Source organism: Bos javanicus, chromosome 6, assembly GCF_032452875.1.
Source record: "Bos javanicus breed banteng chromosome 6, ARS-OSU_banteng_1.0, whole genome shotgun sequence".
NCBI lineage: Eukaryota > Metazoa > Chordata > Mammalia > Artiodactyla > Bovidae > Bos > Bos javanicus.
The window spans coordinates 63,273,035-63,285,734 of NC_083873.1; the positions used below are offsets into that span (position 1 = coordinate 63,273,035).

At 35.0% G+C, this 12,700-nt stretch overlaps 1 protein-coding gene across 1 annotated transcript in view; it reads right to left on the bottom strand.

Annotated features, from left to right (window-relative positions):
• The window catches only part of KCTD8 (potassium channel tetramerization domain containing 8), a 262,777-nt gene that overhangs the window by 123,301 nt on the left and 126,776 nt on the right, over positions 1-12,700 (bottom strand). The window lies entirely within an intron of this gene.

Genomic DNA, 12,700 nt, shown 5'->3' on the forward strand with positions numbered 1-12,700 from the left:
GTCTATTTTCTTATAATGATAGGTCTCTGCTTTACTTGTTGTGGCAAATAAAGTATGTTCTAACTAATACACGAGGTTGATAAAGAATGTTTGCATAATGTTCTCCACAGTATTTCTGGTTGCAAGAGATTTTATAAATACTGGAGCTGAGAGCAAACCCTGAGGATATAGTGAAATAATCAAGGCTCAGAAAGAACACAAAAGTCTGAGATAAAGTTTGTTATTATTGACATTAATAATTATAATTATCATTATTTTATTTAAATGCTTGAAGAAGATAGCAATTAAGAAAATACAGGGACTTCCTTAGTGGTCCAGTGATTAAGAATCCTCCTCCTTGCAACACAAGGGATACTGGTTCAATCCCTGGTTGGGGAACTAAGATCCCCCATGCCACGACACAGTTAAGCCCGAAGCCACAACTACTGAGCCCACAAGCCACAATTAGAGAGTCTGCGCACCAGAAAGATCTCGCATGACTCAACAAAGATCCCATGTGCCCCAACTAAGACCCAACGCAGCCAAATAAATAACTGTTTAAGAAAAACAAAGAAAATACAGTCTCTGGAGAGAAACTTTCTGCACTCTCACACCAGTTTCACCACTTTCTAGCTCTTTAGCTGTGGTATCTTGGGCAAGTTACTCAGCGTATCTATGCCCTGATAGCCTCATGTGTTGAATAAGGACAGGGTTAGGGGCAGTAAATAAAGTAGGTCCTAACTCATATAGACACTGTGGAGGTTTAGTTCATCAATACAAACAGTAGGGCAATGGCACCCCACTCCAGTACTCTTGCCTGGAAACTCCCATGGACGGTAGCAACCCATTCCAGTATGCTTGCCTGGAAACTCCCATGGACGGAGGAGCCTGGTAGGCTGCAGTCCATGGGGCCGTGAAAGTCAGACACGACTGAGCGACTTCACTTTCACTTTTCACTTTGATGCATTGGAGAAGGAAATGGCAACCCCCTCCAGTGTTCTTGCCTGGAGAATCCCAGGGATGGCGAAGCCTGGTGGGCTGCCATCTATGGGGTTGCACAGAGTCGGACACAACTGAAGCGACTTAGCAGTAGCAGCAAAAGTCATTTCCTGGACACTTGCTTTGCCTCAGACACTATTCAAAACAATTTATAATCCCCAAAGTTTATAACTTTAAGTTTTAAAATATTGATTTAGAAAGCACATTGGGAATTTATACACTCTTTCAGAGATACTTTCTCATAGGAAAATAAAGTAATGCCACTGTCCCTCTGTTCAGTCGCTTAGTTATGTCTAACTCTCTGGACTATAGTCCGTCAGGCTCTTCAGTCCATGGAATTTTCCAGGCAAGCATACTGGGATGGGTTGCTACCTTCTGGGGATCTTCCCAACCCAGGGATTGAATACAGGTCTCCTGTGTCTCCTGCATTGGCAGGCGGGTTCTTTATCACTGTGCCACCTGGGAAGCCCAAGGCCATTACCTGTAATCAAGTAATAATTGAATATTTTTACTAATATTTAACTGTCCTATGTATTAGCTTCATTCTCAAATACTTAATAATTAGATTTATTGGTTTTATAAGGCACACCACAACTGATAAAAGATTAACATAAAAATAATTATTGCAATTGACCTCTCTAAAGGATTTTTCGTAACACCTACTAAATGTCTTATTCTGACTCCAACAAATATATTTGAATTAGAGGGAGATCTGAGAATTGCATAACCAGTTTGTTAATATACATTCTGGCAAACCCAACGATTTGGCTCTCCTGCCTGTATTTTCTCTTAGCTTATGGCAATTTTCACATGGAAGGCATCCATACAATATACAGATATTATTGTGCATAGTAAGTACTCAATAAAAATAATTTTAGATGACTTTCCATTAGGAATGCAAGAAAATTAACTATTTTATGCTAGCAAAGACCATGAGAATCAAGCTGCTAAATAATCAGTGCCATCCAGAGAGTTGTTTTAAAGCTTCAACAACTACGGGAAATGATTCCACCACGGGAAATGGTTCCAGCTTTTATTGGGTCGAATCTTAACTACCCACAAGTTACTTTGGGAAATCCATTAATCTTCAGAGAGCTCTGAGATTTACTTCATTATTGACTGTCAGTAGAAACTGAGTTTGCCCATCATTCCCTGGCAGCTAAGGAGAAGAATGTAGAGAAAAAGAGAGCTGTGTTTTGGTTCCCATTCTGTAGTCACTTATTTGATATACTGTGCAAGTCACTTATCATCCCAGGGCTTTTGTTTTTCCATCTGCGTACTGACACTGAAATATCTCTTTTAAGATCTTGCTAAATGTTGGTTACAGGGTAGGTACCATAAGAACCAGAATGTTTCCTTTGGAACATTATATCGGAGAAGTAAATATTCCTGTAAGGTCTTACACTAATTAATGGGTTTCAATAGTTTTAAGGATAAATTCTCTATTTCTGTTTTTAAGACAGAAAACAATTTCACTATTTTTCTTCTAAAATGTTTTATTTAAAATGTGTAGCTATCAAACGGAGAAGGCAATGGCACTCCACTCCAGTACTCTTGCCTGGAAAATCCCATGGATGGAGGAGCCTGGTAGGCTGCAGTCCACAGGGTTGTGAAGAGTCGGACACGACTGAGCGACTTCCCTTTCACTTTTCACTTTCATGCATTGGAGAAGGAAATGGCAACCCACTGCAGCGTTCTTGCCTTGCAGAATCCCAGGGACGGGGGAGCCTGGTGGGCTGCCATCTATGGGGTCGCACAGAGTCGGACACGACTGAAGTGACTTAGCAGCAGCAGCTATCAAAAATGATCATTCACAAATTAATTGCATTTTTGACAACAATGAAGTTTTGTAGACAGTATCCTGAAGACTTCGGGAAAAAGCTCTCCCATTTTACATGTTTCTTAATAAATTTGTATTACATTCTCTCCTAATTCTTTTTTAGAGGGTCTTTCTGTAAAAAATGATTTCAGTGTCATTATGTGAGGTGGAACCAGTACTGGTCTGAATCAAGTTTCTCATCAACTACTCTTGGCTTGACCAAACCATCGTGTAACTGTGAGTCATTCATTCAACTGTCAAGCTTCAATTACCTCACCAGCAAAGAAGGAAAATATGGTAAAACTGTCTCACTACTGGAAGTGAACCACAACACTGGTATCACCAAGGACGTTTTAAGAAATCTAGAAACTCAAGCTCAGACTTGCTGAATCAGAACTGACATTTTAACAAAATCCCTAAGTAATTTCTGTACACATTAAACTTTGAAAAGTGTTGAAATAATGAAATTTAACAGTTTGTGAAAGCAGCTAGTAAATTGTAAAGTTCAACAGAGATGTAACACAGCCATTATTCTCATGTTCTTCATTCCAATCAGAGATACAATTAACCTTGAGCTTTTTCTTTACAATTAGATTAAAAACAAGCACCTCAACACGAATCAGCCACAGGTGGCAGAGGCCAACACAATGTTATAAAGTAATTATCCTCCAATAAAAAGGAAAAAAGAAAAAAACAAGAGTTCCAGCACAAACTTTTGTACTAGATTATAGATGACTAATGCATACTTATTTGAATGAAAAACAAAAGCAATATTTACTCAAAGAATACACTAACACTAATTCAAAAGATACATACACTCCAATGTTCACTGCAGCATTATTTACAACAGCCAGACATGGAAGCAACTTACATGTCCAACATAGGTGAATGGTTAAAGAAGATGCAGTATATTTGCATGATGAAATATTACTCAGCCATAAAAATAATGAGATTTTGTCCTTTAGGACAACATGATTGAATCTAGAGGGTATTATGCTAAGTGAAACAGATCAGACAGAGAAAGACAAGTACTGCATGATCTCATTTATATGTGAAATCTAAAAAACAAAAGAAAGTAAAATGGCAAGAGTCTCAGAGATACAGAGAAATAAGTTTTTGCCAGAAGGGATGGGGTGAGATGAGGCAAAATAGCTGAAAAGGATTAAGAGGTCAACCCTCCAGCAATATAGTAGGCAAACCACAGAATGTCATATATAGCATTGGAAATATGGTTAATAATATTGTAACAACTTTGTATGGGAAAGATGGTTACTAGACATCATGGTGATCATTCCCTTATATATGTCAAATCATTATGTAGCACACCTGAAACTAATATATTCAGTCAATAAAAGTCAACAGTATTTCAATAAAGAAACAAGAAAAAAGTGAGTTGAATTATAAAGCACCTGTTCTAAGCATAATATTAATAATGAAAGTGAAAGTCACTCAGTCGTGTCCGACTCTTAGAGAGTCCATGGACTATACAGTCCATGGAATTCTCCAGGCCAGAATACTGGAGTGGGTAGCCTTTCCCTTCTCCACGGGATCTTCCCAACCCAGGGATTAAACCCAGGTCTCTTGCCTTGCAGGCAGATTCTGCACCAGCTGAGCCACCAGATAAGTCCAAGAATACTGGAGTGAGTAGCTTATCCCTTCTCCAGTGGATCTCCCCAACCCAGAAATCAAAGCGGGGTTTCCCGCACTGCAGGCAGATTCTTTACCAGCTGAGTTACCAGGGAAGCCAATATTAATAATAGTCTAATACATAATTTTCTTAAGATACAAAGGCCTAAAATTATTAGTTTTTGTTCTTCAGTGTTACAGTGCCAATACAGATGGAGAGTGATAGCTAGCAAAAGAGGAAGGTAGATTTTAAAATGTAATTAAATCCAATAATGTGTTTTGTACAGGTCATATAGGGAAACATTCATGGAGCAGCATGCACTAAATTTGGAAATCATTCTTAGTAATCCAAATAAATAACTTTCTAAATATCTTGGAATTAGCTTTACCACATAAAATTTAAATGTCCATTCTAAATTTGACCTCATAGATTTTAGTGTAGAGGAGACTAGAGTGAATATAACTTCAATTTTTCATTTAAGACCATGGCAGCTTCCATCTACTGGCATTTCCCAGCAATACCATGAGAAATATACTATGACATCTCATGGCTCAATACCTCACAATCTGGCTACTGCAGATACTTTATGTCCTATATAGAAAAGCCCCAATAATTCAGGAAAAAAATGCACATGAGCCTGCCAGCTTTTTCTATTGTCTTTGTACTTTTCAGTGTAACTAAAAGCCTCACACTTCAGATTAGCTATGCCAGGATTCCCTGGTGGCTCAAACAGTAAAGAATCCACCTATAATGTAGAAGACCCAGCTTCAACCCCAGGGTCAGGAAGATCCCCTGGAGAAGGGAATGGCAACCCACTCTAGTATTCTTGCCTGGTGAATTCCATGGAAAGAGGAGCCTGGCAGGCGACAGTCCACAGGGTCACAAAGAGTTGGGCAGGACTGAGCAATTAACACACATAGACACAGACATGCCAGAATCACAGCAGTTGATCGAATCTTTTGGTTGGTCTTTCAGCCATCAGTGATACACTATTACAACTTCCTGCAAGATTTACAAATGTGGGTCAAATCTCAGGAACATATTTCACTTATAAAAATTATGCTCACTCAACTATTTGCTTGAAACCTCAGGTCAGTGCTGTCTTTACTTTTGTATAATACTGTTACTAGTTCATTCCTATGTTTTATTTAGTTCTGCCTTTCTCAAATACATCAGTGTATTTTCTTACCTTTTGAATTTCTAGAAATTTTATTGTCTCTGGACTTCTTACTCTAGTTTCCATAAGTGTTTGTTATTCATGGATGTTATCAATATCATTATCTATATCAATATCAGAACATTATCTATTTTGCAGGGACTGAAGCCCATCTTTGTAGTAGCTTTCAGTTAATTGTGGGATTCAGTTTTAGAAAAAAAATTAGAATTGAAAATCAGAGTGACCTGGGTACAAATCACAGTCTGACAGTTACTAGAAGTGTACACTTGAGCTAAATTACCTAACTACTGTGAGCCTCAGTGAATCTGTCTATATAGCAGGTACGAAGAAATGGCCACCAGAGATTCACACCAGATATGTGAAAGTTAAATAAGGTAATATACGCAGGGCCCTGGTACACAGTGAACGCAGGCACTCAGTTTCATGTTGTGATGATGATGGTGACAAAGACAATGTGTTAGTGATGCTGATTCAGAGTTTCAATCACTTTCCTGTTTGAGCAAGAGAAGGGAGGGCTTTCTCCCCTAGAGCAGAGACGATATTGTGACACTGACCCTCCAACACCATCCTCATCTCCTGTCATTAAAGTATCACAGATGTCATGGTAAGACAGGAAGACTTTTTGTGGATCATCCATGTTAAACATTTTTCATCAATGGAGAAACTGTTCTATAATCCCACATTCATTACAAATTGAGAAGACATGGTAGTTTTACATGACTTCTAAAGAATGTCCATGAAAAAAATTACATTTCTGGAGTTATCTGCTTCTTCTCAGTTTGGCAATAGATTTTTGATGGAAAGAATGGCTCTAATGGTAAGAACTCTTAATACATTAATACATTAATTTGTACTATTAAATTTTACTATTAGTACATCACTACAGTCCATTCTAAAGGAGATCAGTCCTGGATGTTCTTTGGAAGGAATGATGCTAAAGCTAAAACTCCAGTATTTTGGCCACCGGATGCAAAGAGTTGACTCATTGGAAAAGACTCTGATGCTGGGAAGGATTGGGGGCAGGAGGAGAAGGGGACGACAGAGGATGAGATGGCTGGGTGGCATCACTGACTCGATGGATATGAGTTTAGGTGAACTCTGGGTGATGGACAGGGAGGCCTGGCGTGCTGCAATTCATGGGGTCGCAAAGAGTTGGACACGACTGAGCGACTGAACTAAACTGAACTGAACAAATTAAATACATGTTCTTAATTTTACATCCTTTCATGATGTCAAGAAAAACAAAGAACCAGAGTATTAATAACATACAGACACTCCCTTAGTTGGGGATATTTTAATTCAATGATAATAGGAATACAATCAGCTCCTATACACATTAACAACTGTAGTATTTTACAATTATCTTCTTTTAGAAAGACAAATACACTCAATATAATATTCTCTTCTATTATAAAGCACTGAGAAAATGATTTGGATTCAATGAGAGAAAACAGATCTCAGAGTCTTAATGATGGGCTAATCATGTTGTTCTTGATATAATAAATGTGACACCATATGAATATAAATTAATCTGCCATTGCCATTTTTGAGTAGAAAATTTTATTGTTCATCTTTCTTGTTAATTTGGAGATAGCAATTTACAGGGAAAAAAGCCACAAATAAGTTTCCATATAGTTACTCCACAGAAACTAATGAACCCTCAGGTAAAACACAGACCAAATTTCTCTCAGATCATCACACTTTAAGAGACATAAAGATTAATGCAATATGCTAAAAAAAAAAACCAAACACACACTTGAATGAGTCAGAAGACCTAAATTCAAGTCACCATTCAATTATTTTATAGCTACACAATCTTGAGTAAGTCACATCTTCTAAATTTCAATATTCTTAATTTTCATAGAAGAACTTGGACTAGATCAACAAATGTTTTTTTCCAACTGGTATCCTTGACAGTCAAATCCTCTTTTTTAAGCACATTCTACACAGAATTTCAATACGTTTCTAACAGATGACAGTGGATTTGCTCTGTTGGAAAGAAGATGAGAGAAACACGGTCCAGCACCTACAGCCTTACTTGTCACACACTGCTATTACACAAATACCTTAAATGTTGTTTCAAATCAAGTGTCTCCACTTCTAAAAGTTATTCATCACAAGTTTATGAATTTCAGTCCTTCAACACAGAGGAGAATGGAATAGTATTCAAATGTTATTCTCAATGGTACAACAGAGCCTAAGTGCTTAATAAATGGTCTTTATCTGCAATTCTATCCTACATTTATGTACTATTTTACTTCTTACAAAGCACTTCCAGTTTCCCAGTCTCTCACTTGCTTTTCCACTTATGAAATAGGCAAGACAAGTATAAATAAAAGAGGAGTAGGTTCCTTCTCACTGTATTCATCTTTCTCTTTAAAATTTTTTCAATAGTTAGGAAAAGACAAATTCATCTTAATAATTCCATTATGAATGATTATATTTTTATCACACCACACTACACACATGTTCCATACTCATTTTACTCTTTCAAAAATGCCTTTGGCTTTATGTGAGAGACCAGGGATTCTCTTCCTTGGCACTACTAACATCTGGGATTGGATAATTCTTTGCTGTCCTGTGAACTATAAGATGTTTAGCAGCACCCTGGCCTTTACCCTCAATACAGTTTTTAAACTACCCCCATTGCTATAACCTAAACTTTTAAAATGTCTTCAGATGTTGTCAAGTATCTCCTGGGGAGAAAAACAATCCCTAGTTGAGAGCCACTTGACAGACAAACACTGAGACCAAATGTAATGGCTAAGTCATTTTAATATGCCTACCATATTCTCAACTATTTGCACACATGAATGGAGAACAATGCCATTCTTTTGCTGTTGTTGTTGTTGCTGTTTAATGGCCCAAATAATGAGCTGAATGCACTGAAGCCTTTTCATTTTATCCATATGGAGACAATGGAATGAGTACATTATAGAATACACAGGTACTTTATTAGACCTTGTAAAAAACACTGTATCTTTTCATTGACAACTGAAGATAAGGATAGGAAATCTAACATAAAGACCAGGAAAGATGTGAGTCCTATCATGAATATTAATTATACCGAACAGCAGGCTGTATAGAAAGCATTAGATGCTTAAGTCACCAGTAAATTAGGAAGCCTTTTGTTGGAGATATTCTAGATAAAAACATATGCTACTGTCTTAAAGACATAACTCAATACTTCTTAAATACTGTGCTTTACCACATCCTTCAAGGGATGCACAGCAGTAGTGCAACTGTCAAGGGCAGAACTGAGCACAAGCTGGGTATAACTAAAGTCAAGTCTTCAATGAATACCTAAGGACAATACATAACTGACAGACAGTCCTTCAAGGAAGGTCCTGGTGATTACTCAAAGCTGACGCCATCACTCATCCATTTCTCCACACATTTATGAAATGATCACTTCATCTGATAATATGTAAGAGATGAGAAAGTGAAGATAATACAGCAGCTGAGTTAGAGATGTGGTGTATGAAGGTGGATGAGATTGATGATGTAAACATGGACAAAGGCAAAAACACAAGGCAAATCCAAATGTAAAAAGGAGTAGTGGCTGTATTATTAGTTGCCAGATAAATTTTTTACAAAGTTCAATCACTTTATATATTTAAAAATTAATATGCATAGAAAATAAAATATTCATAATCCTTAACACACTAAAAGAGGTATCATCAAAATATACGGAGCAAAGAATATCAGAAGTATGAGAAAAACTGAACAGAATGTAACTCTGGATAGCATTTCCAATTTTACTGTCAATTGAAAATGCAGAAATTAGGACAGAATTTGAAGGATAGAATTAATAAAGTTGAGTTAATAGCTATAGTATATTGAACTTAGCAGTCTACAGAGAGATATTACATTAATACTTTTTATTCCAATAAGCCACTGAACATTTTTTAAAAGTCACTGAATACATTAGGTGTCTACTACATGCCAGGCATTCCTCCAGTAACTGGAATACAGCAAAGAAAAAAAAGAAAAATTCTCTTCACTATATAGCATACATCTGTTGCATTAAGCCACCAAGAAACCTTCAAAAAATTCCAAGTACATACATTTTTAACTACAACAGTATATAGGAATAAATTAAAGACTTATTTATTTAATATTTAATAAATTTAAATATTTAATAAATTAAATATTTCGGGCAAAAACCTCATCAGTCTTTTTTCTTTTTTTTTTAATTAAATGTTAATGCCAATTTTATCCAGGATTATTAGTTCTGGAAGTTTACATTAAGAAAATAAACAGAGATAGGCATGCAGATTTAGCTGCAAGAGTAAATTTACCAAGGCATTAACTACGTTAATAAAAGCTTCATAGGATTTGAATTGTAAATTTATGGAAAAAATTTCAAAAAACCATATGAATGCAATAATACACAACCTTTTAAAACAGAGGTTTGAGGGGTATAGGTAATAATATGAGAAACTCTATAAACATAAGAATAAAAAAATCCAAGATACACTCTAATGTACATATTCTGATCACAAAGGAATAAAACATTAAAGTGATAACCATAAATATTTGGAACTGAAGATATTAAATAAATAAATACACATCGGAAATTTTAAAGTACTTGGCTCAATTGTTTTATAATCAAAGTGAAATCCAAACATACAACCACAGATTACCTAGAATACATCCAAAATGAGAATAACCTATATGAAAATTGTTTAAAGACTTTTCATCAGACAAGGGATAATACCAGGAAAAAATTTTTAGATAACAATAGAAGTATTCAAATAGACAATTAAATACAATAATTATTCTGGCAAACATTTTTTAATTATCTATCTAACATTTTTATAAAGTTAGGAATAAAAAAATGTACATATAACACATATAAAAAGATTTGGGAAATATGATACTATGTACCAGTCTGTGTTAACAAAGTCGATTATCTCAATGAAATGGAAAATTATTTTTAAGTGAAATACTTAACAAGAACAAATAAGCAAAGAAAAATTTGAAAACCCTGAAAAGACCATTAGTCACAGAAGACATTTTAAAGAGATGAAAGAATCTTCTGCAGGAATGACAGTTTTATTAGTGAATTTCTTATGGTTTCCAGACTAGATAATACTTGTTAAGGTGCAATATAGATACAAGAAAAATGCTAGTCTTTTAGAGAATAGAAAAGATGATAATGATCCTAAGTCAACGAGAAGACTATAACTTCCAAGGACCTCTGACCACAACAGAAGAAATTATTGAAGAATTACAAAATAAAATTTTTAAATTTTGAATAAAATATTAGCAAACCAAATTGAACTGAATATTAAAACTGTAAGTCAAAAATACCAACAAAGATTCACCTCATAAGTATGAAATAGCTTAATATTAGACTCTAAAATAACATATTATCAATAAAACTAGCTAGGAAAAGGATCATCTTCATAGAATTGAAAACTTATAAGGTAAGTTTCATAAAGAACACTTCCTTACAGTCAAGAATCAGGTCATACTCACATAGTTAGCATTTATTTATTTTGATTTATGGTGAGTCACTGAGGGCACCCATCCAAAAGAAAGACCCCCAAATTGTTGTTATTTCTGGTGTATAAAACAACAGAACATGAAACATACAGAAAAACTACAATTATAAGAGAAAGCATGACTGTTACAAAATATTAACTGAAAGATTAGAGATAAAAAACATTCAAGTGGCTGAGAAGATAAAAGTGCAAACTTTGTTATAGCAGTAACAGAAAATATAAAAAGTCATAATATCATAAAATTAAGATATTCCAAGCATTGAATGTGTGATATCTACTTGGAGAAAACTACATATCTTAATTAGGAGATATAAAAATAATTGATGAGGACTTATTTTAAAAATGAATAAAATTATATGTCGGCTCTGATAGCAAAAGAAACTTAGAATAAAATAAAAATGGTACATAATAAATCCCTGAATGAGAGAAGTCTTTTATTTTTAAACAGGATTGAAGAAGTGATAAACGAAAACCCATTTAATAAAATTAAAATAACAAAAGCAGAAATATTTAATTATGTATGTAAAAAAATGAATTAATTCAGGTAAGAATCTGAACCTTCTTGTCATAAAAGAAAAAATAATAAAGTAATAAACATCTCTAAAATGTTCGATCTTATAATAAGTTAAAATGTAAAGCAAATTACAATTACAAATTAATTAATTTAACTATGATAGAGTTAATCAGAGGAATTTTTCAAAAGTATATATTTTGAATTGAACTATTTAGAGAAAGGAAAGAAGAGAAGATGGTGAAGCAAATAAATTTTACTTAGGAAAATTTCTCTTCATAAGACCTTATATATACTCACAATAAAACAAAGTAGATAGACAAGTGAGGCCTTTTTTGAATAGAGAGGTACATTCAAAATTTAAAGCAGGAAAAAAATGAGATTTCTTCCTATTTTCCAGTACCACTGCATTTTAGAGGCAAGGAAACAAACAGATTTAAATCCTGAATCTATAGTTTAATGCTGGGCAGCACCTAGGCCTCACTGACTTTATATCCAAAATGAAGATATTACCTACCCAATTTATTACCTAATGGGACTGAGACCAAAGATACTGCAGAAATTTACAGATAGAAAGGTAATTAATACTTGTAATATAGTCTGCTTTAAATTTTCAAAAGCTTTTTTTAAAATTCAAAGTATTTTTATTACAATTCATACTTTATTTCTTGAGGAAAGAAGAAACACACTACACACAGCAAGAATTTGGAAATTTGTTTTGGGTGTATAGTGGAAGTAAAGTGAATGAAAGTCACTCAGTCATGCCCAACTGTTTGCAACGCCATGGACTATACAGTCCATGGAATTCTCCAGGCCAGAATACTGGAGTGGGTAGCCTTTCCCTTTTCCAGGGGATTTTCCCAACCCAGGGATTGAATCTAGATCTCCCGCATTGCAGGCGGATTCTTTACCAGCTGAGCCACCAAGGAAGCCCAGGATCAGTCAAATTGTAAAAGGAATTTTAAATGGTTGTGTTATTGATTCTTCCAGAGTGCTTAGGACCCCTAACAAAATACCCAAACAAATTAAGAGCAAGAGAAAAACCTGTTTTTAAAGTACCAGTATTTCAGTGAATGTG